The sequence below is a fragment of the Macaca nemestrina genome, chromosome 1 (assembly GCF_043159975.1).
Source record: "Macaca nemestrina isolate mMacNem1 chromosome 1, mMacNem.hap1, whole genome shotgun sequence".
In the NCBI taxonomy this organism is placed as follows: Eukaryota; Metazoa; Chordata; class Mammalia; order Primates; family Cercopithecidae; genus Macaca; species Macaca nemestrina.
The window spans coordinates 142219049-142246931 of record NC_092125.1 but is presented as its reverse complement, the minus strand read 5'-3'; the positions used below and the strand labels follow the sequence as shown (position 1 = coordinate 142246931).

The 27883-nt window shown below is 37.2% G+C and overlaps 1 long non-coding RNA gene across 4 annotated transcripts; it reads right to left on the bottom strand.

Moving 5' to 3' along the window:
* On the bottom strand, positions 1–26338 carry LOC105485377 (uncharacterized). Of its 4 annotated transcripts, none has more exons than XR_003018870.2 (5): positions 25848–26337; positions 22151–22248; positions 17421–17533; positions 15337–15511; positions 1–280 (listed from the first exon to the last, which is right to left on the bottom strand). It is a non-coding gene; the product is annotated as an uncharacterized lncRNA (long non-coding RNA). The 4 variants fall into 4 exon arrangements; XR_011614558.1 differs by lacking the exon at positions 1–280 and adding an exon at positions 13847–13985 and having other exon boundaries at positions 25848–26338; XR_011614521.1 differs by lacking the exon at positions 1–280 and having other exon boundaries at positions 14272–15511; positions 25776–26338.
* Positions 26339–27883: the final 1545 nt, after the last annotated feature.

Genomic DNA, 27883 nt, shown 5'->3' with positions numbered 1-27883 from the left:
CATCATCAAAGGCTTTGGACTGTATATAGTTGAAATATGGAAATTCTTTGAAAATACTTCTAAATTTTGCCGCTTACAATAACATTAAGGAGTCAAATATTTCAGAATTTTAAAAATTGGTTACTTTTAATTTTAAAATTAAGTTACATTAATATTGATTGTGACAACATTTAATGATGAGGTTTTAACATTTGCTATTTGGCATCTTAAGAAAAGAATTATCATAAATTATTCTAGTCTCCAGTCACATTCCATATTCTGAAAAGAACTTGCAAAGTTCCTATAGGGAAATAAGAGATTAAATAAGGGTTATAGTTGAGTGCTAAATATGATGGAAGAGATGCAAGTACATAATGGCAAGTAAATCAGAACTCTACTTCTGGTTTATCTTTTCCAGAGTAGTGCTTTTTCTTATTTACCTTGACAAGGCCACTTGATTTTTATCTCTTCTTCAATGTACAGAATTTCAGTCAACTATTTTATTAAGCATTGATTGTACTTCATTAGCTGATGTGTTTCTGGTTACCTAATACTAAATCTCTTTGTTTTTGATAATTGAATTGTGTTAGGTGGTGGGTTTAATTGTAATTATCAACACACTGGCTTGACAGGAAGAACTTAAATCATCCTTCCCCTATAAGAAAGTTCAAAAATATAAATAGATATGAAGAATAAACTGTGCCCTCTCCAAGGTGAGGGTCTATTGACAGATTGGGAGATATCTGTATTTACATGGTATTCTTCTTACAATATATCAACTACAGTCGTTGAACACTATATACAGAATACATTAATAGATTTAGAAAGCTGTGGGAAGTTGTAAATAAAGAAGAAAATGAGTTCCTACAATTGAGACTGTTATAATCTATTAGAAGATATAAGACGGTTAAGAACATTATCTGAGAACACAAGTACACAGTTATTTAAACAACTGGATTTTTATAAAGATATACAAGAACTGATGGATTGCTGTAGTGATCCTGTTTAAACTTAGATCATATTACTTCTCTGATCAAATTCCTCCTTTCTCTCAAAGTATATGGCTATAAGGCTGTACATGATCTTGTCTTCCCACTGCCACTCCCTCCCCGCATCAGCCCCTGCCTTTATCTCTCTGACTTCATGTCCTACTACTCTTTCCCCCTGACTCATCTCCTCTAGCTATACTGAACTCTGCTGTTCTTCAAAACCATCAGCCATGTTCCTGCCATGAGGCCTTCCCCTGCCTAGACTGTTCTTCCCTCCATATTTCCTTGGCTCTTTTCCCTCCATTAAGTGCTTACATCTGACCTTCTCAAGGTCTACCCTAACTACTGTTTAATTCTACACCCTGAGCCACGAATCCCAGCAGTCCCAATTTAACCCCCTTACCCTGCTCTACTTTTTTCTTTTTCCATAATAGTCACCACTTTCTAAAAAACTCTATGACTTATTTATATGTTATTACAGTTGTTGAGATCTAGCTTCTTCCCCACCCTCATCCCAAGAATGATATCTCCTCAAAAGCAAGGATTCATTGTCTGTTTTCTTCAGTGACATATCCCAAATACCAAGAACAGTGCCTGACACACAGTAAGTACTCAGTTAATATAGGTTTGCAATTATTACATCAAGCAGTTAATTTATAAATCCTCATTTTACTTTCTGGTGTGCAAAGTGTCATATCTGTGCCAAAACTAAAACATAATTTTGAATTTGAAAATCTATCAGCTTTAGAAGGAATCTCATTTTTCCTTCAAAACATGTCTCTTACTATCAAATTTTTATTTGTAACAAGCCCACAAGTGGGCCATTATGTTGGTTTTCTCTCATTAGATAGTTCCATATCAATTTATAGAATCAGTGTCTCAGCTCATAGGAAAACTCAACTGCTAACATCATTTATCATCACTATCAACAACTGAAATCAATTTTTGGCCTTACATTCAATAAACTCTCAGCAGTGTCACTGAAATTATGGGGAAAATGTCTGCAGAACTGAAAATGACAAGACTACTGTGGTAGGATCAATCTGAGAAAACTTCTATTACCCTGAGGATTCAAATGTAGTAAAATATTTAGAGAGAATAAGAAAATAAGGTGTGCCCAAGTAATCTGCAAACTCTCAAATTATCACAAATAGCATTCAGTCTTCCACTGTAAATACACACTTGGAAACAAGGTATAGGACAATGAGTTTTATACAAAATGAACTTTTTGGACAATAAATCAGTGGACACAAGTGTAAGCAGTAGTCCTAACTAATAAAGACCCCTAAACAACAGAACCACTTCAGCTGTGCTAATATAGCATAAAGATCCTCAAAGCTCTTTAAAAGTCAGTGTCATATTATGGAAAGGCTTTCCAGTAAGGGATAAGAAGAATCAGCCATTGTACAGATAATTAAACATCTTTAACAGGTTACTGCTAATGTATTTCCCATGTTTCCATCCTATTTTGATCACCAGAGGAAAGAAAGTGTGGCAGCATTGAGACACCATGCTGAATAAAGTGCTAAACACTGGCTCTGTTTATAGTTACTATATCAACATGTATAACCCTCTTATTGATCCCTCTCCCTCATTTTTACTATCTGCATTGGAGGCGATTTTTCATGAGAAGTCAGGCAAATATTTTCTAACCATTCTTCAGAATTATCTCAGATGATCCCTTGCGTACCCAGGATTAGAGTTATTGTTGCCAGATTTCTCTAGTGCAGCTGTGCAATATCTGGAATCCAGTTTTCATTTTGTCAACTAGACTATAACTTCTGTGGATGCTAGAACACTCCCAAGCATTGAGTCACTAATTATATATTCCTAAAGCATAGTTTTAATGATGATATTTGACCTGCTCAAAAATATTACATGGTTTCTCCTTATTACAGAGATTGTAAGTATTTTCACTACAAAAAATAAGTAACTATGAAAGGTGATAGATACATTAATTAGCCTGCTTGTGGTAATTATTTTTGCAATGTTTACATATAAAAAAATTATGTTGTACTCCTTAAATATATACCATTTTTATTTGTCAATTATACCTCAACAAAGCTGGGGGAAAAATAAAAAATAAAAATAAAATAAAATAAACTTTTGACCTTGGTATTCATGACATTATATGATATGATCCTAAGATAACTAGCCAACATTTCTTATTACTTCTTTAATCATATCTTTCCCTTCAGTCAAACTGGAAAGCTTATTCTTTCCAAATGTATTTCATACTTTTTTACCTTCACCCTTGCTTATGTCTATACTTTTGCCAGAACAATTTCCTTGCTTTACCTGCCTTACTTTATTTGCCTTCCAATGTATTTGGAAATAGGCAGGTAAGTAAGTCATCATCCTTGCCTTCAAATAATTCATAGATCATGGGGAAATAGTCACATAAACTGTTGGTGAATTAAAACAGAATAAATGCACTATTATAGGCATACAAAGGGTATTAAAGAAGCAAAGACAATGTTACCTCCAGAACACACAAATGTACTCAAAATATTTATGCTGGAAATGCCCAGACATGAAACTTGGATCCTATGTATAAACTCCAAATTAGATTTTCAAAAATACTAGATCTGTGGAAATGTCCCGAAGTAATCTCTACCCATTTGTAAGTAAATATGCTCAGAGTTCTGCCAATAATACAAATCTGACTTCTGTACTTAACTTGTCATAAACTGATAACAAACAGTTCACAAATTGGCACCAGTCTGCAGTCACACCTTGAGTAGCACTATCACACACATACCTCTTTTTCTTTTTTTTTTTTTTTTTTTTTTTTTTTTTTTTTTTTTTTTTTGAGATGGAGTCTCACCCTTTTGCCAGGCTGGAATGCAGTGGTACAATCTCAGGTCACTGCAACCTCCGCCTCCCAGGTTCAAGGAATTCTCCTGCCTCAGCCTCCTGAGTAGCTGGGATTACAGGCACACACCACCACGCCCAGCTAATTTTTTATATTTTTAGTAGAGACGAGGTTTCACCATGTTGGTCAGACTGGTCTCGAACTCCTGACCTCGTGATCTGCCTGCCTCGGCCTCCCAAAGTACTGGAATTACAGGCGTTAACCACTGCACCTGGCCACATGTACCTCTTACATTACCAAAAAGATTAACTTTACCCTCTTTTTCTCCATCAACCAAAATAAACAGAAACACAATTAAACAAAATGTTTTAAAATTATGATTTAATAAATATAAAGCAGCTATTGTAAATAACTTAAAGGATACGAATTTCTGTGACAGCCTTCAAGGAACCTAAACCATTTTCTGTTACCTCTGGAAAAAAATCCTACATATTTATATAAACATTAAAAAAAAATGTAATGGTCAGAAGCTAGGACCTGAAATGAATTTTTAACCTTTCCATAAAAACTGTTTCAATAAAACTAACACAACTTTTTATTGAGAGCAAAGTTAAAAATATTTTTAGCACACCGGATAAAATATTTTAACACACAGCCCAGCTTAGAAAATAATGCAACATAATAAAAAATGCAGAAATTGCACAGAGAGATAATCTACTCAAATTTACTGTATTTTTACATTTTCCCATATGCTGAGAAATGCAGATTAGTCTGTACTCATAAAACGAACTGAAAAAGCAAGAAATTACTTTGAATATCATGAGGCTGGCAAGAAACTGGAAAAGATGGTCTTTGAACATGCCTTCTCCGATTTCAGAAGCAGAAAAAGCATTATCTGCTGTAAACACATTTGCAGAATATTGAAATTTCTGCCTACTATTGCTATAGTTCCTTAATTTCCCTTTGTTCATTTCTGTTTGTACAATTTTCACTGAGCCAATGTGAGAGTCCAATTCACTTTCATTAGAATAAGCACTCCCATGTATACTGTCAGATATTTTAAATAATCTGCAAAAAAAAGACCCACATATTTCCTCACTTGTAACACTTGCTTGGAATATGAAAAACTAGCATAAAATTAGCCCCTTTAAAAACATTCATAGATTATGGTTTACTCAAAAAAGCTAAACATTCTCCTAAAATATAACTTGCTAAGTTTACCACCGAAGTATGTCTACTTTCCTAAAACTCAGAGAAATCCATTTGTGGTAGTCAGCCTCCAAAAACTGCCCCAATGATCCTTGCCTGCTCCTCATCCCTTTGCAGTCTCCTACAAATTGAATCGCGGAATCAGGACTGGCCTGTCTAACTAGCAGAGTACTGCGGAAGTGCAAATGTTTGACTTACAAGGCTAGGTAATGAAACACATTGCCCCTTTCCCCATGGTCTCTTAGATCTCTCACTCTGTGGAGAGCTAGTCACAATACAAAGAGAGCACTCAAGCAACCCTATGAAGAGGCCAGGTGGAGGGGTACTGAGGTCTCCTGTCAACAACCAGCACTGACTCTTCAGTCAAGGACAGCAAGCCACCTTGAAGAGAGACCTGATAGCTCCTGTCAAGCTTTCAGATGACTGCAGCATGTCTAACATTTTGATTGTGGCCTTCTTGTGAGAGGCCCCCAATATCTTTACGCATTCTCACAAGAGAGCCTAAGCCAGGACTACTAGCTAAGTTGTTCCTAAATTTCTAGCCTGTAGAAACTGTGAGAGATAATAATGTTTACTGTTGTTTTAAACTACTAAATTTTGGGATAATTTTATTACACAACAACAGATAACTAATATTCCATTTAAAGTCAGTAAAGTGCTTAAGAGAGAGAAAAACCTACTAAATATAGTCACATTAAATAGTAAATTTTGTAACACCTAATAGTAGTTAAATTTAACTGAAGTGATTCAAGTTACTCAATTGTATTAACATATTAAATTTATAGGAATAAATTAACAGACTTGTAATGAATTAAAAGTTGTCAGCAACTGCATTTCACGCCACAGAAGCTACCAGCTACCAGATAAGACAGTTTTCTTAGCCAATCAAATCAGCACTGTGTACCCCCCCAAAAAGGAAAAGATATAAACTAAGAATATTAGCAGATTAAATCGTCCCAAACTCTATATCCAACAACCACTTCAATGTAAGAACTACTTCTTTGCAAAGTTCTAAAAACAAGGAAACACTTTATCTTTATGACTGTACTGTATTATATTTGACTGATCAAAAGACAATCTATCAAAATAACTTGTTCACAATATCCCTAAGGGATGAAGCAACCATTAAGGTTCCTAATAAAACACTCACATCTTATAGAATAAGTAATGGAGATGACTTATCCATTCAGGGCTGAAGATCAAGTTTAATGAACAATGGCCAGTGATTTCATCAATCTTGTCTATGAAATGGAACCTCCATTAAAACTTGCCTAAACAACAGGGTTCTGAGAGCTTTTGGAATGGTGAACACATCAAGCTGCTGACAGAGTGGCATGCTCAGAGAAGTTGTGGGAACTCTGTACTCCCTCCCTCATATTTTGCCATATGTATCTCTTTCATCTGGAGTTGTACCCTTTATAATAAGCTGGTAAATGTAAGTAAAGTGTTTCCCTTAGGTCTCTGAGTGATTCTAGCAAATTACTAAACCTAAGATGGGGCCATGGGAAGCCTCAAATTTGTACTCAGCCAGACAGAAATGTGGGTAGCCTGGGAATCTCATTTTCAGCTGGAATTCAAAGTGGGGTCAGTCTTATAGAACTGTTATACTTGATGTAAATGACGAGTTGATGGGTGCTGACGAGTTGATGGGTGCAGCACACCAACATGGCACAAGTATACATATGTAACAAACCTGCACGTTGTGTACATGTACCCAAAACTTAAAGTATAATTAAAAAAACAAAAACAAAAAACTGAGCCTTCAAACTGTAGGTCTGATTCTAATTCCAGGAGTTAAGTGTCAAATTGATTTAAACTGTTAGATGCCAAGTTGGTGTCAGAGAATCAATCGGTGTCAGTCAACACCCAGTCTTTACATTTATGGTCAGCTGATTTCCAATGACAGTGCCATGACATTCAGTAGGGGAAGAACAGTCTTTTCAACAAATGACGCTGAAACAACTGAGTATCTATCCACATGCAAAAAGAATGAGGACAGACTCCTACTTCACACAAATATTTAAAATATTAAATGACAGATCACAAACGTAAATGTAAGAGCTAAAAACTCTGAAATCCTTAGAAGAAAACTTAAGAGTAAATCTTCATGACCTTGGATCAGGCAATAGTTTCTTAGATATGACACCAAAAACATAAGCAACCAAAGTAACGCCAAATAAGTATTACATCAAAACAAAAGCATAAGAATACAAGAAAAATTAGATAAACTGGACTCTATCAAAATTTAAAACTTGTGCTGCAAAGAACACCATCAAAAAACTGAAAACCCACAGAATAGGGGGAAATACCTGCAAATCATACAGATGATAAGAGACTTTGAGAATAAAGAACTCTTAAAACTCAACAATTAAAAGACAAATAGCCCAATTAAAATATGGACAAAGACCTGAATAAGACATTACTCCAAAGAAGACATACAAATGGCTGATAATCACATGAAAAGATTCTTAAAATTTTTGCTATACACTGGATATTAATGTCCCTCCCTCCAAATTCATTTGTTGAGGCCCTAATCCCCAACGTTTTTTTTGTTTTGTTTTTTGTTTTTTGTTTTTTTGGGATGGAGTCTTGCTCTGTCACCCATGCTGGAGTGCAGTGGCGGGCGTGATCTCGGCTCACTGTAACCTCCGCCTCCCGGGAAGCGATTCTCCTGCCTCAGCCTCATGAGTAGCTGGGATTACAGGTGCTTGCCAACACACCCGGCTAATTTTTGTATTTTTAGTAGAGGCGGGGTTTCACCATGTTGGTGAGGCTGGTCTCAAACTCCTGACCTTATGATCTGCCTGCCTCAGCCTCCCAATGTTATGGTATTTGGAGGTGGGGCCTTTGGAAGGTCAATGGGTTTAGATGAGGTCATGAGGGTACTTCCCCATGATGGAATTAATGCCCTTATAATAAGAGGATGAAACATGAGTTCTCTCTGTTTATACACACACCAAAGAAAAAGCATTGGAGAACATAACTAGGAAGAGGGTCCTCATCAATAACCCAACCATGCTGGCACTCTGATTTCTGACTTCCAGCCTCCAGAATCATGAGAAACAAATGTTTATTATTTACACCACCCAATCTATAGTATTTCATTGTAGCAGCCCAAAATAACTAAGACAATTAGTCATTACGAAAATGCACATCAACACCACAATGAGATACCTCTTCACACACCCCGTAGGATGGCTATAATACAAAAGACAGACAATAACAAGTGCTGACCAGAATGTGGAGAAACTGGAACCCTCGAATATTACTGAATGGGACTGTAAAGTGATGCAGCCACTTTGGAAAACAATTTGGCAGTTCCTCAGAAAAGTTAAATATAAAGTTACCATATGACCCAGCAATTCTATTCTGGGTTTATATCCAAAGAATTGAAAACACACATTCACGCAAAAACTTGCATGCATTTTCATAGCAATATTATTCACAATATAGAAAAAGAGAAAACAACCCAAATGTCCATCAACTGATAAGTGAATAAACAAAATGTGATATATCTATTTAATGGACTATTATTTAGCCAGAAGAAAACTGAAATACTGGCCGGGTGTGGTGGCTCACGTTTGTAATCCCAAAACTTTGGGAGGCCAAGGCAGACAGATCACAGGTCAAGAAATGAAGACCATCCTGGCAAACATCGTGAAACACTGTATCTACTAAAAATACAAAAATTAGCGGGGTGCAGTGACACACGCCTTTAGTTCTAGCTACTGGGGAGGCTTAGGCAGGAGAATTGCCTGAACCTGGGAGGCAGAGGCTGCAGGGAATCAAGATTGCACCACTGCATTCCAGCCTGGGTGACAGAGCGAGACTCCATGAAAAGAAAGAAAGGAAAGAAAGGAAAGAAAGGAAAGAAAGGAAAGAAAGGAAGGAAGGAAGGAAGGAAGGAAGGAAGGAAGGAAGGAAGGAAGGAAGGAAGGAAGGAAGGAGGAAGGAAGGAAGGAAGGAAGGAAGGAAGGAAGGAAGGAAGGAAGGAAGGAAGGAAGGAAGGAAGGAAGAAAAAGAAAGAAAGAAAGAAAGAAAGAAAGAAAGAAAGAAAGAAAGAAAGAAAGAAAGAAAGAAAGAAAGACCGATACATAACGCAACATGCATGAACCTTAAAAATGTTATGTTAAGTGCAGCCCTTCATGCTAAAAACTCTCAATAAACTAGTTATTGATGGGACATATCTCCAAATAATAAGAGCCATTTATGCAAACTCACAGAAAATATCATACCGAATGGGCAAAAACCAGAAGCATTCCCTTTGAAAACTGGCACAAGACGGGGATGCCCTCTAGAACCACTCCTATTCAACATAGTGTTGGAAGTTCTGGCCAGGGCAATCAGGCAGAAGAAAGAAATAAAAGGTGTTCAATTAGGAAAAGAGGAAGTCAAATTGTCCCTGTTTGCAGATGACATGATTATATATTTAGAAAACCCCATCGTCTCAGCTCAAAATCTCCTTAAGCTGATAAGCAACCTCAGCAAAGTCTCAGGATACAAAATCAATGTGCAAAAATCACAAGCATTCCTATACACTAATAACAGACAGAGAGCCAAATCATGAGTGAACTCCCATTCACAATTACTACAAAGAGAATAAAACACCTAGGAATCCCACTTACAAGGGATGTGAAGGACCTCTTCAAGAAGAACTACAAACCACTGCTCAACGAAATAAAAGAGGACACAAACAAATGGAAGAACATTTCATGCTCATGGATATGAAGAATCAATATTGTGAAAATGGCCATACTGCCCAAGGTCATTTGTAGATTCAATGCCATCCCCATCAAGCTACCAATGACTTTCTTCACATAATTGGAAAAAACAACTTTAAACTTCATATGGAACCAAAAAAGAGCCTGCCTTGCTAAGACAATCCTAAGCAAAATGAACGAAGCTGGAGGCATCACACTACCTGACGTTAAACTATACTACAAGGCTACAGTAACCAAAACAGCACAGTACTGGTACCAAAACAGAAGTATAGACAAATGGAACAGAACAGAGACCTGGGAAATAATACCACACATCTATAACCATCTGATCTTTGACAAACCTGACAAAAACAAGAAATGGGGAAAGGATTCCCTATTTAATAAATGGTGCTGCGAAAACTGGCTAGCCATATGCAGAAAGCTAAAACTGGATCCCTTCCTTACACCTCATACAAAAACTAATTCAAGATGGATTAAAGACTCAAATGTTAGACCTAAAACCATTAAAACCCTAGAAGAAAATCTAGGCAATACCATTCAGGACATAGGCATGGGCAAGTGCTTCATGACTAAAACACCAAAAGCAATGGCAACCAAAGTCAAAATACAGAAATGGGATCTAATTACACTAAAGAGCTTCTGCACAGCAAAAGAAACGACCATCAGAGTGAACAGGAAACCTACAGAATGGGAGAAAAATTTTGCAATCTACTCATCTGACAAAGGGCTAATATCCAGAATCTACAAAGAACTTAAATTTACAAGAAAAAAACAACCTTATTAAAAAGTGGGCGAAGGATATGAACAGACACTTCTCAAAAGAAGACATTTATGCAGCCAACAAACACATGAAAAAATGCCCATCATCACTGGCCATCAGACAAATGCAAATCAAAACCACAGTGAGATACCATCTCACACCAGTTAGAATGGCAATCATTAAAATGTCAGGAAACAACAGGTGCTGGAGAGGATGTGGAGAAATAGGGACACTTTTGCACTGTTGGTGGGACTGTAAACTAGTTCAACCATTGTGGAAGACAGTGTGGTGATTCCTCAAGGATCTAGAACTACAAATACCATTTGACCCAGCCACCCCATTACTGGGTATATACCCAAAGGATTATAAATCATGCTGCTATAAAGACACATGCACATGTATGTTTATTGCGACACTATTTGCAATAGCAAAGACTTGGAACCAACCCAAATGTCCATCAATGATAGACTGGATTAAGAAAATGTGGCACAGCATCATCCTGATACCAAAGCCTGGCAGAGACACACCAAAGAAAGAGAATTTTAGATCAATATCCCTAATGAACATAGATGCAAAAATCCTCAATAAAATACTGGTGAACCAATTCCGGCAGCAAATCAAAAGCTTATCCACCATGATCAAGTGGGCTTCATCCCTGGGATGCAAGGCTGGTTCAACATATGTATATCAATAAATGTAATCCATCATATAAACAGAACGAAAGACAAAAACAACATGATTATCTCAATAGATGCAGAAAAGGCCTTTGACAAAATTCAACAGCCTTTCATACTAAAAATTCTCAATAAATTCGGTATTGTTGGGGTGTATCTCAAAATAATAAGAGCTATTTATGACAAACCCACAGCCAATATCATACTGAATGGGCAAAAAATGGAAGCATTCCTTTTGAAAACTGGCACAAGACAGGGATGCCCTCTAGAACCACTCCTATTCAACATAGTGTTGGAAGTTCTGGCCAGGGCAATCAGGCAGGAGAAAGAAATAAAGGGTATTCAACTAGGAAAAGAGGAAGTCAAATTGTCCCTATTTGCAGATGACATGATTGTATGTTTAGAAAACCCCATCGTCTCAGCCCAAAATCTCCTTAAGCTGATAAGCAACTTCAGCAAAGTCTCAGGATACAAAATCAATGTGCAGTAATCACAAGCATTCCTATACACCAATAACACACAAACAGAGAGCCAAACGATTAGTGAACTCCCATTCACAATTGCTTCAAAGAGAATAAAATACCTAGGAATCCAGCCTACAAGGGATGTGAAGGACCTCTTGAAGGAGAACTACAAACCACTGCTCAACGAAATAAAAGAGGACACAAACAAATGGAAGAACATTCCATGCTCATGGATAGGAAGAATCAATATCATGAAAATGGCCATACTGCCCAAGGTCATTTATAGATTCATTGCTACCAATGACTTTCTTCACCTAATTGGAAAAAACAACTTTAAACTTCATATGGAACCAAAAAAGAGCCCACATTACCAAGACAATCCTAGGCCCAAAGAACAAAGCTGGAAGCATCACACTACCTGACGTCAAACTATACTACAAGGCTACAGTAACCAAAACAGCATGGTCTGGTACCAAAACAGAGATGTAGACCAATGGAACAGAACAGAGTCCTCGGAAATAATACCACACATCTACAACCATCTGATCTTTGACAAACCTGACAGAAACAAGAAATGGGGAAAGGATTCCCTATTTAATAAATGGTGCCAGGAAAACTGGCTAGCCATATTTAGAAAGTTGAAACTGGATCCCTTCCTTACACCTCATACAAAAATTAATTCAAGATGGATTAAAGACTCAAATGTTAGACCTAAAACCATTAAAACCCTAGAAGAAAATCTAGGCAATACCATTCAGGACATAGGCATGGGCAAGTGCTTCATGACTAAAACACCAAAAGCAATAGCAACCAAAGACAAAATACAGAAATGGGATCTAATCAAACTAAAGAGCTTCTGCACAGCAAAAGAAATGACCATCAGAGTGAACGGGAAACCTACAGAATGGGAGAAAAAATTTGAACCTACTCATCTGACAAAGGGCTAATATCCAGAATCTACAAAGAACTCAAACAAATTTAGAAGAAAAAAACAGACAACCCCACTAAAAAGTGGGCAAAGGATATGAACAGACACTTCTCAAAGGAAGACATTTATACAGCCAACAGACACATGAAAAAATCCCCATCATCACTGGCCATCAGACAAATGCAAATCAAAACCACAGTGAGATACCATCTCACACCAGTTAGAATGGTAATCATTAAAAAGTCAGGAAACAACAGGTGCTGGAGAGGATGTGGAGAAATAGGAATATTTCTACACTGTTGGTGGGACTGTAAACTAGTTCAACCATTGTGGAAGACAGTGTGGCGATTCCTCAAGGATCTAGAACTACAAATACCATTTGACCCAGCCACCCCATTACTGGGTATATACCCAAAGGATTATAAATCATGCTGCCATAAAGACACATGCATACGTATGTTTATTGCGGTAGTATTCGCAATAGCAAAGACTTGGAACCAGCCCAAATGTTCATCAATGATAGATGGGATTAAGAAAATATGGCACATATACACCATGGAATACTATGCAGCCACAAAAAAGGAAGAGTTAATGTCCTTTGTAGGGACATAGATGAAGCTGGAAACCATCATTCTCAGCAAACTATCGCAAGGACCAAAAACCAAACACCGCATGTTCTCATTCATAGGTGGGAATTGAACAATGAGAACACTTGGACACAGGAAGGGGAACATCACACACCAGGGCCTGTCGTGGAGTGGAAGGAGGGGGAAGGGATAGCATTAGGAGATATACCTAATGTAAATGACGAGTTAATGGGTGCAGCGCACCAACATGGCACACGTATACATATGTAACGAACCAGCACATTGTGCACATGTACCCTAGAACTTAAATAAATAATAATAATAAAAAGAAAATGTGGCACATATACACCATGGAATACTATGCAGCCATAAAAAAGGATAAGTTCACCTCCTTTGCAGGGACATGGATGAAGCTTGAAATCATCATTCTGAGCAAACTTTTGCAAGGACAGAAAACCTAACACCACATGTTCTCACTCATAGGTGGGAACTGAACAATAAGAACACTTGGACACAGGGTGGGGAACGTCACACACCAGGGCCTGTTGTGGGGTGAGGGGCTGGAGGAGGGATAGCATTAGGAGAAATACCTAGTGTAAATGATGAGTTAATGGGCAGCACACCAACATGGCACATGTATACATATGTAACAAACCTGCACGTTGTGCACATGTACCCTAGAACTTAAAGTGTAATAAAAAAAAGAAAAGAAAAAAATACTCACCTCCAAAAAAAATGTTAAGTGAAAGAAGCCAGACAAATGGCCATATTTTGTATAATTCCACCTATATGAAATGTTTAGCATAGGTAAATCCATAGAGATGATAAAGACAGAAAGTAGATTAGTGGTCACCAGGTGCTGTGGAAAGGGAGGAATGAAGAGTAACTGTTAATTAATAAGGAATTTATTTTGCAGGAGATGAAAATGTTTTAAAATTAGTTAATAGTGATGGTTGCAAAACTGTATTATAAAAACCAATGTGGGTAAATATGTAAGAATGAAAAAAATAAGAAAATAAAGTAATTCTACACTTTAAAAAGGTGAATTTTATGGTATGTAAATTATATCTTAATAAAGCCGTTATTACAAACATATAGAGATCAACATCAGCCAGACCCTTTACAGTGTCCATCAATCCTACCATTATTCTAATTAGACTGCTTTCCCATTCTCCATAATTTATTCCACTCTTCTCATTCTTGCTCAGTACTCTCACTTTTCCCCTCAAACTCCACAGATAACCACATCTCCTATGTCAGAGAAAACAAAAACAATCAACTAAACTTCTTCTGAATCTTGAATCCATATACCCAATTGAATATTTGGACTATTTATAAATATCTAAAATCAACATGGCCATATCTGTACTCATCACCTTCCCCTGAACCTGTTCTTACTTTACAGTTCTATAAATCAAAAAAGGGCACCACCAGCCTTCATCATTCTGGCTCAAACCAAAAACCTAGGAGTCAGATCTCATATCCAATAATCACTTAAGTCCTGTGGGATTGTATCTCCTAAATCATTCTGGATTGTCTCCATTCCTGATACCACTGTCCTAGGTCTGGCTACCACTTTCTCCCATCTAGATTAATAAGACAATCTTTTAAGTGGACCTTCACAATTTATTTTAACTCCCTTCTATTATAATTTATTCTCCATACTGGGGCCAATGAACTCTTAAAGAAAAGAAAATCTAATTTCACTCCTCTGTTTAAAACTCAAGGCATTAGGAAAATGGGCCTCGAACTTTTGTATGCATAATAATCACCTAGAAAATTTGTTCAAAATGAAGATTCCTGTGTCCCACCTGGACTATTGTGGTACCATTTGTAGTAGACAGTTAAATATTACAATTATGGTTATTTTTATGTGTAGGACAAGGACTATGACACCAGGAATGCAGAAAGTAAGGAATTATTTAGGAGATAGAATTTTGCTGTTTTTCTCATTCACATTCTACCATATTTAATACTTTTAGATGTACAAATATTCAAATTTATTCACAGAATATTATTTGGTTTAATTATAATAATTACCTTTTCCAGAATACTGATGTGCTCTCTCCTTTATCTTCTGCAAAATTAACTAATTTTGTATCATCAGGAACACTCTTCTCAGGTGCTATCTCAGTGCCAATGTGATTTTTATATTTCTGAGAACCATATGTCAGCTTGCCAGCAACATGTGATAAGTCATTTTTACCTACCCCTTCTAAATTTAGATCATCCTGTTCATATTTATTAGAAGGAAAGGCAAATTGGAATTTTTGTGTTGGCAAAATATAATTTGTGTCTTCATTAGTTATCTTTGCGAAATATAATTTGTGTCTTCATTAGTTATCTTTAAATTTGATGTTAACATTTTTGGCCTCTTTTCCTGACCTACAAAAAAAGAATATATTAATTATTACATGTTCTCCATTAAAGGAAATTTTCAAAATGATGAAAAACTTCAATAAAAATTCCAAGTTAAATATGAAAGCCAAAAGCAAAGCACTAATAATAAGATAATCAGTGACACCATAGGTTTTAAAATACAGGTAATTGTTACACTTATGGTATATTACATCACTAAATGACACCCAGAAGTTAATATGGAATTATTGAATTAAATCTGAAGTTTCCATAGTACCTGCATTACAAAATAGGTTTAATTTCTTTCTGACCCATAACAAATGATATAATTATACAAGTAATTATGAAGATTTAAAATTTATATAAATGATTTATACACAGAAATACCATGACCAATTATATAAAATGTTACCAAACACAATTCATTATTAACATATCTAATGCTTTTAAGTTTGTAGTCTTGTTTCTAAAATCAAAATAAAGGAATGTTTTCATCAGAGTGACAGAATTTTAAAGGTTTCTTTCGAAGCTTTATAAGAATTTTTAGGGAAGTTTAGGGGGAATTTGGATGTCTTACTAGAACTTAAATTTGCTTTAGCATCTATGTATCTACATTATACTCTATGCTATATATTATTTGATATAAGTATATATATAACATATATGTAAATTACAAAGCTTAATCATAAAATGTATGTGTATGAGCCTATGATCCAATTTAAAAATTAAAATTTTACTAATATTCCATTAGCTCGCATACATTGTTTGAGTGTGCTTGTTTTTGAGCTTTTTAAAAATGGTATCACACTATATTTAATCTTCTGCATCTCACTTTTTTCACTCAGTATTTCTGGGAGCTGGTTACCAGGCGATCTTACCTTTAGTAAATGGCAAGGCAAAAACTGAACAGTAGTGATAGGAATTTTAATAGTAACAGAAAAAATATTCATAAAACAAAAAATCAACACGTGTGTGTAATAGTGTATTGTGTGCATTTATGTATGCATATGTATGTGTATTATATGTACAGAGAAGACAAATGTTTTAAATTTTAAGATTTGGTGGGCACTATTTTGTTTTGGGGGGGTATGTATGTATTTAGAGATGGGGGGGTCTGTTTGTTTGTTTATTTATTTAGAGATAGGGTCTCACTATGTTGCCCGGGCTGGAGTGCAGTGGCTATTCACAGCCTCCGAAGTAGCTGGGGCTACAGGCAAGTGCCACTGCATCCAGCTTGGTGAGCACTCTTTTTAATAAAAGAAGGATCTGACTTTCATTTTATTTCATTAAAATAAAGAAATTTTAATTGTTTACATAATGAGTATACATATGTTGGGGGGATATCTGATATTTCTGATATATGCATACACAATGTGTAATGATCAAATCAGAGTTTTTTAAAAAAATACTGCCATGAACTGTATGGGTTTGGCTTCACAATAAATAAGTGATAATTTATCAAACAGTTTATTACTTTCTTTTTTTTTTTTTTGAAACGGATTCTCCCTCTATTGCCCAGGATAGAGTGATACAGTGGTGCGATCTTGGCTCACTGAAACCTCCGCCTCCTGGGTTCATGCCATTCTCCTGCCTCAGCCTCCCAAGTAGCTGGGACTACAGGCGCATGCCACTACACCCAGCTAGTTTTTTTGTATTTTTAGTAGAGATGGGGTTTCACCATATTGGCCAGGATGGTCTCGAACTCCTGACCTCGTGATCCGCCCACCTCGGCCTCCCAGACATTCTAATTTACTCTAACTCCTGAGTATCTGAAATTTCTGAAATCAATACCCAATATGAGTACACATATTTTGGGGGCATATGCAATATTATGATACATGCATACACAATGTGTAACAATCAAATCAGGGCTTTAAAAAATATATTGCCATGAACTGTATGGGTTTGGCTTCAAAACAAATATGCGATAATTTACCTCACAGTTTATGACTTTCTAATTCTTCATCTAACTCCTGAGTATCTGGAATTTCTGAAATCAATGGAGCAGGAGGGAGAAACCAATCTAATGACTTTTCATTATCTGGATGGCTACGTAAAATATAAAAATGTGAGTATATATATTAATAAAGATGTAACATGAGAAGCTATGTATTTATTAAACATTACTCAATTATAGACTCTTAAACATCCTATAAATTAACTTTCTGTCAGCACTTTGATTTATCCCTACACAGCAGTGTTCTCAACCTTTTACCCTCATGTATCATAGGATTAATGATTCTGTTGTGTGAGAGAGATATGCTACCTAAATAATGGCAATAACTCTATTTCCTTTTCTCCAATTCAAATGTCAGTAACAGGAATCTTAAATCTGCTCCAATATAAAAAAAAAAAAGGAGTAAATCATTCTCAAACTTTAGCATTTTAACTATTACAAGTAACAAATTACTTGACATATCTCACAACTAATCACAGGTCACCAATGTGTAAATTACACCATCACTGGTATTCCAGAGCTGGGATCCAAAACCCCTGGGCCACAGACTGATACTGGCCTGTTAGGAACCTGGCTGCACAGCAGGAGGTGAGCAGCGGGCAAGTGAGCATTACTGCCTGAGCTCCGACTCCTGTCAGATTAACAAGGGCATTAGATTCTCACAGGAGTGCGAGCCCCATTGTGAACTGCACATGAGAGGGCTCTAGGTTGCATGCTCCTTATGAAAATCTAATGCCTGATGATCTGAGGTGGAACAGTTTCATCCCGAAACCATCTGTGGAAAAACTGTCTGCAAATTCAGTCCCTGGTACCAAAAAGGTTGGGGACCATTGTTCTAGAGTATTCCTACAACATTATTACAAATTAATGTCCTAACCTAAATATTCTTAGTCCAGAACCATCTACAAACTACAGAAAAAGCCAAGAAATCATTTGAAATTGACAATCTCTTTATAACCTATAGTAATTGAAATTTTTGCCACCCTGTTGGCATCATTAACTACCCCTCCTTGTCTTTCAACTATGATCGTGTTAACTGATACTGCTTTAATGGTTCCTTTCCCATCAAAGTTGACTTGTTCTTCATTAGGACAAAAAGATAAGTGTTGGGTGACAGGAAATAAAGTTGAGAAGAGCATCATATATTTTGTCTATACCAAGTCTCAAAAATTTTATGACCTAGTCATTTAGGATGTTACGCTCTCTAAAGTGAGAGACTCAGTCTTTTACTTTTCTGTCTCTCAGAGCACCCTAGCACATAGCTACTCCGACCATATTTTCCAAGTAAAAAATCTACAACGCATTATCTGGCAACGTCTGACAGACTGTTTAATAACAGGCCACATCTTTTAAAATTTAGGACTATGTCAGAGGGTGCCCAAGATCACCCCCAGTTCAATAATTCCCTAAAATGACTCATAAGACTCAGCATACAGTCCTACTCATGGCTACCAGGACAAAGTTCAAGGAAAACCAGGCATGAGCTTTTAAGAGTCTTCTCCCAGCAGACTGTGGGAGGCACTTAATTATCTCAGTAATGACTTAAGACAATACCCATGAAATGTTGCCAAAGAAGGGAAGCTCTTCAGGGACTTAATGCCCCGGTTTTTATTGGGGGCTAACTAACATTAGCATAAGCATCCCCTGTCTGGCACACACCTAAATTCCAGAACCACAGAAAAAAAGCGGGTGTTCACATAAACCATATTATTTGTATAAACAGTTTACACACAGCAAGCCACTGTTGTCAGCTAATGGAGGGGATCTTCCTGAAATCTAAGTTCTCAGACGCTAGCCAAAGCCAACCTTGCAAGCAGGCCTTTTCAAGAACAGCAGTTTAGGCTGCTATGTTAACTCTTTTCTACACAAGGACTATTTCAGAAAATTCAAGAAAGAGGAATAATAGCTCTACTATTCTGCCTCTTAATAAAATCAAATCTTCCTTATAATTTCCCAATCTTTTTTCCAGAGGTGACATCATCATCCCAGTTACCCAGAATCCAAACCACAGTACCTTTTTTACTAAGTAGATCTAGATACATACTAGGTCTTACTGTATATTCCTTGTAATGCTTCTTAAATTCATCATTTCCTTTGTGTTTCCATGGTCATTATCATTATCAAGGCTCTTATTAACTTGTCTTAACTGCCCTCACTGCCTCCAGGCTTTCTCTCTAATTAATTTTACAGGTTCCTACCACATTCATTTGGAATTGTTTTCATTACATTACTCCATTCAAAATCCTTCAGTGGCTTTGAAAGATTGCCAAACTTCCTAGTGGCCTTAGACCACCTTACAGTTTTAACCCTCCTACACATACCTTATAGTCCAAACTAAACTGAACTCCCTGATGTATAACAAATAGATAATGCATTCTGTCTCTCCTCATCTTTTTTTTTCCTCCTGAGACAAGTCTCACTCTGCCACCCAGGTTGGAGTGCAGTGGCGAGATCTCAGATCACTGCAACCTCCACCTCCTGGGTTCAAGTGATTCTCATGCCTCAGCCTCCCCAGTAGCTGGGATTACAGGCATATACCAACATGTCTGGCTAATTTTTGTATTTTTAGCAGAGACGGCGTTTCACCATGTTGGCCAGGATAGTCTCAAACTCCTGGACTCAAGTGATCTGCCCACCTCAACCTCCCAAAGTGCTGGGATTACAGGTGTAAGCCACCGTGCCTGGTCACTCCTCACCTGCATTCAAAGATATTTACTCAGCTTTCCCCTGTGCCTTGCCCCACTCTGATATCTACCTACAGAAATCCACCGTTTTATTCATTCATTAATCCATTCAGTAATTATTTACTGAGTACTATGTACCATGTATTGTTCTAGGCACTAGAGCTTATATTCAAAGGCTGGCTCAAATCCTACCTTTTCCAAGAAATCTCCCTAGGTTCCCAAAGATTTTCTCCTCCCTTCTTCTTATAGAGGGAACCTATAGTATGTATCATAGTCTGCCTTGAGCTGTGTGAATGTACCAATAGATAATAGACAGAAACAGACAGATACGTAGATGAATAGATGTGACAGATACATATTTGATACTCCCTCTAGATTATAAACACCTAAGAGTTTTATTTTTATGTCCATTTACATTAGCATACTTAGCAAAGTCCTTTACATAATTTCAATAAATATTTGTTAATTCCAAGGTTTTTAACCCACAGTGAATTCTATCCAAAATCTTTATTCCAGCATTTAACACACATCACCATCTAACCTCAACTTAGAATTTCTAACTTTATGTCCCAATGTTTCCACTTCATGAATCATCTACTCAAGGAAAATTCTCTACACGTTATCCTTAAAAGTACCATGAATTGTCCCATCTCCATCCTTTTTCTCTTGCTCTACCACTCTGCCTTCAAATGCCTACTTCTTCTCTTCCTATAGAAATTATCAAATCCTTCAAAGCCTCCTGAAGTCTCCCCCTACTACCCAAAAAGCCTGACCTGACTGTGTAGAGCATGACAACCTTCCTTCCAAGTCTGAAATTTCGCTGCATGAACACATGCTTCTCATTTGTTTCGCACATATTTTTGACTATATTTTCAGAAAAACAACCATGTTACAAAATTTGCATTGGCCAGTCCTGATTAACACATGTTGCCCCAGTTGGATGTGCTCTTTCACTCTCAAAAGTGTCCCAGTATAGATGATTATTTACATGGTCATATTACTTATAAATGCCTTTCCATTTGTGTGTTTAATCTCAACTAGATTTTAAGTATTTTGTAAGTAAAAGTCTGTTTCATCCTTTTTATAACCCTTTCAACTTTCAATCAATATTTGAATGAACAAGTAAAATAATAAACAAGGCAATAAATACACCTCATTAAAATAGGATAATACAATACACTAAAAATACATAGAAAACTCAAAATTGAACAATGCACATGAAAATCCATAAAAGTCAGTATTTAACACACTACCTACTCTCTAGTCTTGTTTTCTTTGGTCTCACATCTTTATTCCCATCCCTACTTCCTGCCAGCACTTAATGTGCCTATCATACTTTGCCTTTGGCATACTGTTCATTGTTTCCAAATGGTGATGTCATTCCTTGTCCTGAGCTACTCTTTGAGCATTATTTCCCATTTTTAGCTTGGCCAAAAATAATATGAACAAACCAGATATGCAAATAAATGCAAGCCAAATAGGCAAGAATCTGTTCTTTCTTTCTTTGTGTTTTTTTCAGACAGAGTTTCACTCTGTTGCTCAGGCTAGAGTGCAGTGGTGCCATCTTGGCTCACTGCAACCTCCGCCTCAGGCTTCAAGCGATTCTCATGCCTCAGCCTCCCAAGTAGCTGGGATTAGAGGCATGCACCATCAAGCCCAGCTAATTTTTTTGTACTTTTAGTAGAGAGAGGGTTTCACTATGTTGGCTAGGTTGGTCTTGAACTCCTAACTTCAGGTGATCCACCCGCCTCAGCCTCCCAAAGTGCTGGGATTACAGGCGTGAGCCACTACGCCTGGCCCAAATCTATTCTATTTTAAAAATTATAACATTTAAGATGTTAAACTTCAGTTACTCCCCTCTTACTGGTAAGAGAATTCCATGTTTACCAAATATGTAACTGAAATATCATTCTGTGGATTCCTCATTTTTATTTGTATATTTACCAGAGAGAAAACTAAAACTCACCCAAATTCAAAAAACCCTAAAGTAATACACTGTGTTATCAATCTTTAAGGGAGACTTACTTTTCAACTTCATCTGGTTTTTCAAAAAACAAATTATCCAAGGAAAATAAGCAATCATTTGATTCCAGCATTGTTGAGAACTGGACTTTGTCATAAATCTACAAAATATGGAAAAAGCAGTTTATAAAGATGTAGAAAAATATTTCTGTATAAACTATAATCACTAATTTTCCACAGTCTCCTGTAAAATATAACCAAAGACTATCCTTCCAGCTTCATCGTCTGCAACTTCCTTCAAAGCACCTCAACATTCAAATACATTATTCTCTGCTTTCCACTCATTCATGGATTCAAACTTGCTCCCTTCTCTTCATAGTGCTCCAATGCTTGGAATGTGCTTTCTTCCATTCTCCAACTGGCAAATTCCTATCCATCCTTCAAGGTATAGGTCAAATGTCATTTCTTCTTCAAAGGCTTTTCTGAATTTGTCTTCTTCCTCAAGGAAGAATTAATCAGTCTTCTTGGGCTCTTAATACTTTGTTCACATCATTATTTTTGAGTTAGGGCAGCACATTTTATTGTGAATATGTGCACCTCTAACAATATACTATGTACATATGCAGGGATTTGCTTCAAAATAAAGGGGAGAGATGAAAGAGTATTGAAATAATATCGACAATGAGTTGATCACAGCTAAAGCTATGTAATAGGTACATGGGGCTCATTATAATTTTTTTCATATGTTTGAACTTTTCCCAAATAAAAAAATTATAAGTTTAACATACATATGCATATTTACAATATTATACAATGTCGTCTCAAAAAAAAAAAAAACATTCAGCATTGGCCATCTTGGAACATAACAAAAATCTCGGTTGAACAAAGATGCAAACGTGATTAAAAAAGAAAACTAGTCTCTAGATACACACATTGCTCCCATTAGAATTATTTTTCCTTGCATATCCCAATTTTTTTCTAAATTCTTAAACACCATAGGACATTCTATATGACAAAACATAAAATCAGATGAACAAATTGTAAAACATAAATCACATTTCTGTTTCTTCTGCTTTAGTTAATACATTGTAAATTTGTCCTCAAGATAGAAACTACAATCAAAGAAATTGTATTAATGCCATCTAGCGGAGAAATACGCATTACCAAGTCAGATTATGTCTCTCCAATTTTGAATCCTCCTTGATGTGGGGATGAGATACAAGTGGGAGTGACGTGGGGAAGGGAGAATGTTTCCACTTGACAAATGCTACTGTATGAGAACTAAACCTGTATATATACTTTAGGGCTGTTCTTACTGATATAGAATATTGTGGGGGTTTTCGCTATTTTCCTTATTGGGTTCTTCCCCCTTCCATCTGTTTAATATAATTGCCCTCTTCATTTTTCTCTATCTATTAATCAGTTACCAACAAAAACAAGTGTAAAAATGAAACAAATTAGTGTGGTTCTATAAATGTCTAAAACAATTTAAGCCTAGGATAACAGGGCAGGAGGTAGAGGGAGTCATTCAGAAATATGCGAAGTCTTTAACAGCTTTAAGTAAACAATTTCAGAACTTGAAAACAATTATCTGAAAAAGTATAAATGAAAATGTTAATCACGTTTTTATAGTGCCCAAAAAGTAACAAATAAAATGTTCCCTTTCTAGTTTTAGGAAAACTACGTTCAAACAAAAGAAACTTTTTCTAAAATAAATCTCACTAGACCACTTTCATATGGCTTTGCTACCTCAGAATTTAAGTCGAAAATCTTAAGGCTAACATTTACACACTTGAATACTTTCTTCCCAAAGCAACTACAAATAGACAACAAAACTACAAATTTAAAACATTTGGGAAGAAAAGTGTTGCATGAACTAACAAAAACCTCCTATACAAACAGTATATATTTTCAAAAGAATTTCTTATTTCTAGCTCTAGCATACAAGAATATAACTTGTTTGGGTTCAGAATACAAATATCGTGTACATATTTTAGTTCTTTTTTCTTTTTTTTTTTTTTTTTTTTGATACGGAGTGTCGCTCTGTCGCCCAGGCTGGAGTGCAGTGGCACGATCTCGGCTCACTGCAAGCTCCGCTTCCCAGGTTCACGCCATTCTCCCACCTCAGCCTCCGGAGTAGCTGGGACTACAGGCGCCCACCACCACGCCCGGCTAATTTCTTTTTTTTTTTTTTTTTTTTTTTTTTTTTTTTTGTATTTTTAGTAGAGACGGGGTTTCACCGTGTTTGCCAGGATAGTCTCCATCTCCTGACTTCGTGATCCGCACGCCTCGGCCTCCCAAAGTGCTGGGATTACAGGCTTGAGCCACCATGCCCGGCCATATTTTAGTTCTTATGCACTCCTATGGAAAAAAACATCCCTTATCTAAAACTGCATCCTCTCATCCTGCATTATTTTTCTTCATAGCATGAATTGATAACTAACATTATAGTATAAGCTTAGTTCTTTATTATGTTTCTCCCTCTAGAGCAAGCAGGGAATTTTTGCTCACTAATGTGTTCCAATAACCCAGAATAGTGCCTGGCACACAGTAAATGGTCCATAAGAATCTACTGTGGAATAAATGCATTAGCAATAACCAGTTTATAAAAATAATGTTAAATAAAAATAATTTTCTGTTAACTTAGAAACTTAAAATTTGACCAATCTAAAAAATGTGAAATTTTTTTCTAGTTCAGGATTTATGTAAATAAAATCTTGAAGGTTCTAAAAGATGATGAATTTAGCACGTTCAAAATGTAAATAAATCTTTTTTAAAAAAAGAAACACAGGTCCTACAAGGGACCTTGCTACAGTTCAGTATGAGTTTGTGATGTGAGGGGATGCTATTTTAAATTAATTAAAGTTCTAGGTTTAGATTCAGATTTTCTAAGTTCCTATTATTTATTACTTATTAAAGTTTTAGTTTCAGCATGTGGCACAAAATTAGATTGCCAAACAAAATAAACAATATCATCCCAGATAGTTTTAAGTGTCTGCTCTGCTATAATCACTGTTAAAATACTTAAACTATTTTTGAGACTACATAATTTGCAGTGCCGATCTGCACCTTCTCTAGTTATATTAATGTCAACCTCTAATTATATTAATACAACTAGATACAATTAATCTCTAGTTATATTAATGACAATTCACCGTTTTGTCTTCTGTAGTCTTTACTTATTGTATAAAATTATTTTATTGTATACAATTATTGCATAAACTTATATAAAATTGCAGGCCTATTACTTATTTCTTACAATTTTTACTCAGAAATATACTCGTTATTTTAAAAGTACAGAAACTCAGATATAAATTATTGATTTGCTAGAAATTTTTGTGAGTTAAGGAAGAAGTCGGGAACATTTAAGGGAATAACCGACCGTCAAATAACTGCGGAGAATTTGACAAAGAAGGAAAAATCAACGGGAACAAATTACTCCAAGGCTCGGCCTGGGAAAGGACCATACAATTGTCGGAGCCCCAGATGTCACCCCCTCTCCCCAGGCACCAACAGGGCTGGAAGGGTCCGGCCGGGAACCGAATCAGCACCTAGAGCAAAATAACAGCTCTGTGGATTTCCTAAGGAGAATATCCTACATCCAAGGCAGAGGCCTTAGGGCCCGGAGAGTGGCGCAAGAACCGGGCACAGGGGCGCGTCACTCCACCCCCAGTTTCCCGCTTCCTACCACCGCTGTGAAACCGGCGGCTCAGACAGGTGGGTACGTCCCCTCAAAGCTCGCTCAGGGGGCGCCACACACCAGAACACAAGACACAGGAACCGAACACCAATCAGCCGACTCTAGGGGCGGGCCGGACGCACAGTCAGTCCCACCCCGCGGGGAGCTGGGCCCGCCCTGCGCCCGAGCGCGCCTCAAGCCTCACCGCTTTCTGACTGGAAACGCGGCTGAGGCGCCTGGCTCGAGCCCGCGGCCTGAAGTCGGCTTGTGACCAACAACTCACCGCACCCGTCCGCTGCCTGCCCGGCAGATGGCTCTAAAACTCGACTGCTGCCCGGACGGCTGGGCTGGGTCCCCACTTCCCCGCGGGCGTCAGGCCCCGGTCCCCACCTTCCGCGCGGGTGTCCGGGCCCCGGTCCCCACCTTCCCCGCGGGCGTCCGGGCCCCAGACCTCACCTCCCTGCGGGCAGCTCCTAAGCCAGTCGAGCGCCCATTCATCAGCCCCTGGGAGGACCCCCCAGCCTGGCTAAGCCGAGCTCCAAGCAATGGATGGCCCGAGCCCCCAACCTCTCCCTTCCTGCCTTTTTTTCTCCAAAAGTTTGTAACTGGTTTTGAATCTATCTCTTGCAGGTTATTGTGTCTATTCTCGTTAAATACAGCTCCTAATCCTGGGTTCTAAGGGTCTACTAAGTGGTACCCTTTCCCTAAGGGTACAACAACTACACAAACACACCCCAACCTGCCTTTCTCATAAAAGTTAGCCAGGCCTCAGCTCTGGGACTTCCAGTCTCCTCGTATCTAAAAAGTATTTTACCTATATTATTTATAAAATACCACAATGGCACTCATGAGGTCGGTATTACTGAGGAAGCTGATTCAGAAATAAAGTTAAATTTCAGAAATAAATGTTCTAAAACACAATGATCTTTAAATATGTTTAGTCAACATGAATTTATAAAAACAGGGCAATAATGTGTTCTTCGACTTTAAACATGAACAAACTAGAAGTTATCCTTTTAAGTTTCTTTAGAATTGTCGTCTGAAGATTTGGCAGGGAATGTTTTGTAGATGATAAAATAGCAACGAATCAATGATGCTTTTCTTGCAGAGACATTTATCCTTCCTTTGGAAACCCCCACCTGTGACATCTAGGGCCAACCTACTGCTGTCTGACTGCCCTATTCCTGTTCTCTTTTTTCCTTGCAGCTCTACTGTTAATTAGCTGTATGACCTTGGAAAAGACCCAACCTTTAAGTCTTAATTCTTCATCTTCAATGATACTAATAAGCTCTAACTCCTAGATACTGCTGCAAGGGTTAAATAAAATAATATTTGCAATAGTCCTACCACACAGTAAATGCTCATGAATATTAATTTCTTTCACCTTCGCTGAGATGTAAAATTATTCCAGTAGTTGGATAGGCCAGTTATTCGGATACTGATAAAATATCAAGTCTTTGTCTCTTGGAGAAAATAACATTTTGACTGCATAAACTATTCTTAATAGAAAGGTTGAATTATCATTCCTCTCAAAAATACTGGAGAGGAAAGTTACTTTCCATAGGCTGCACAGAGGAAAATAACAAAACCGTGCATTTGCTATAGTGAACCCCCCCAGTGTGTTGAAATTCATACGTTGAATTCTAACCCCCGATGTGATGGTATTTGGAGGTGGGACTTTTGTGAGGTAATTAACTCACAAGGGTAGAGCCTTCATGAGTAGGATTAGTGCCCTTTTAAGAGGCCAGAGAGTTAGCTCGCTCTTTTTCTGCCATGTGAGGATACAGGAGGACGGTATCTGCAAGCAAGGAAGGAGTCCCTCACCAAATACAGGATCTGCCTGCACCGTGATCTCGGACTTCTCAGGCACCAAAATTGTGAAAAATGTTTGTTATTTAAGCCACCCAGCCTATGGTAATTTGTTATAGCAGCTTGAACTAAGATAGGGTTTGAGTGATAGAATTGTAGAATTCAGTAACAAGCAGGTACAGGGGGAGTCTTACTGTCAAAGCACACAGTAGCAAATGGCCACCATGTTCATAAACAAAAACATTCATTCATTCATTCACTCATTTATTCAAGAATGTGTGGGGAATCTACAGAGCCTTACCTTTCTC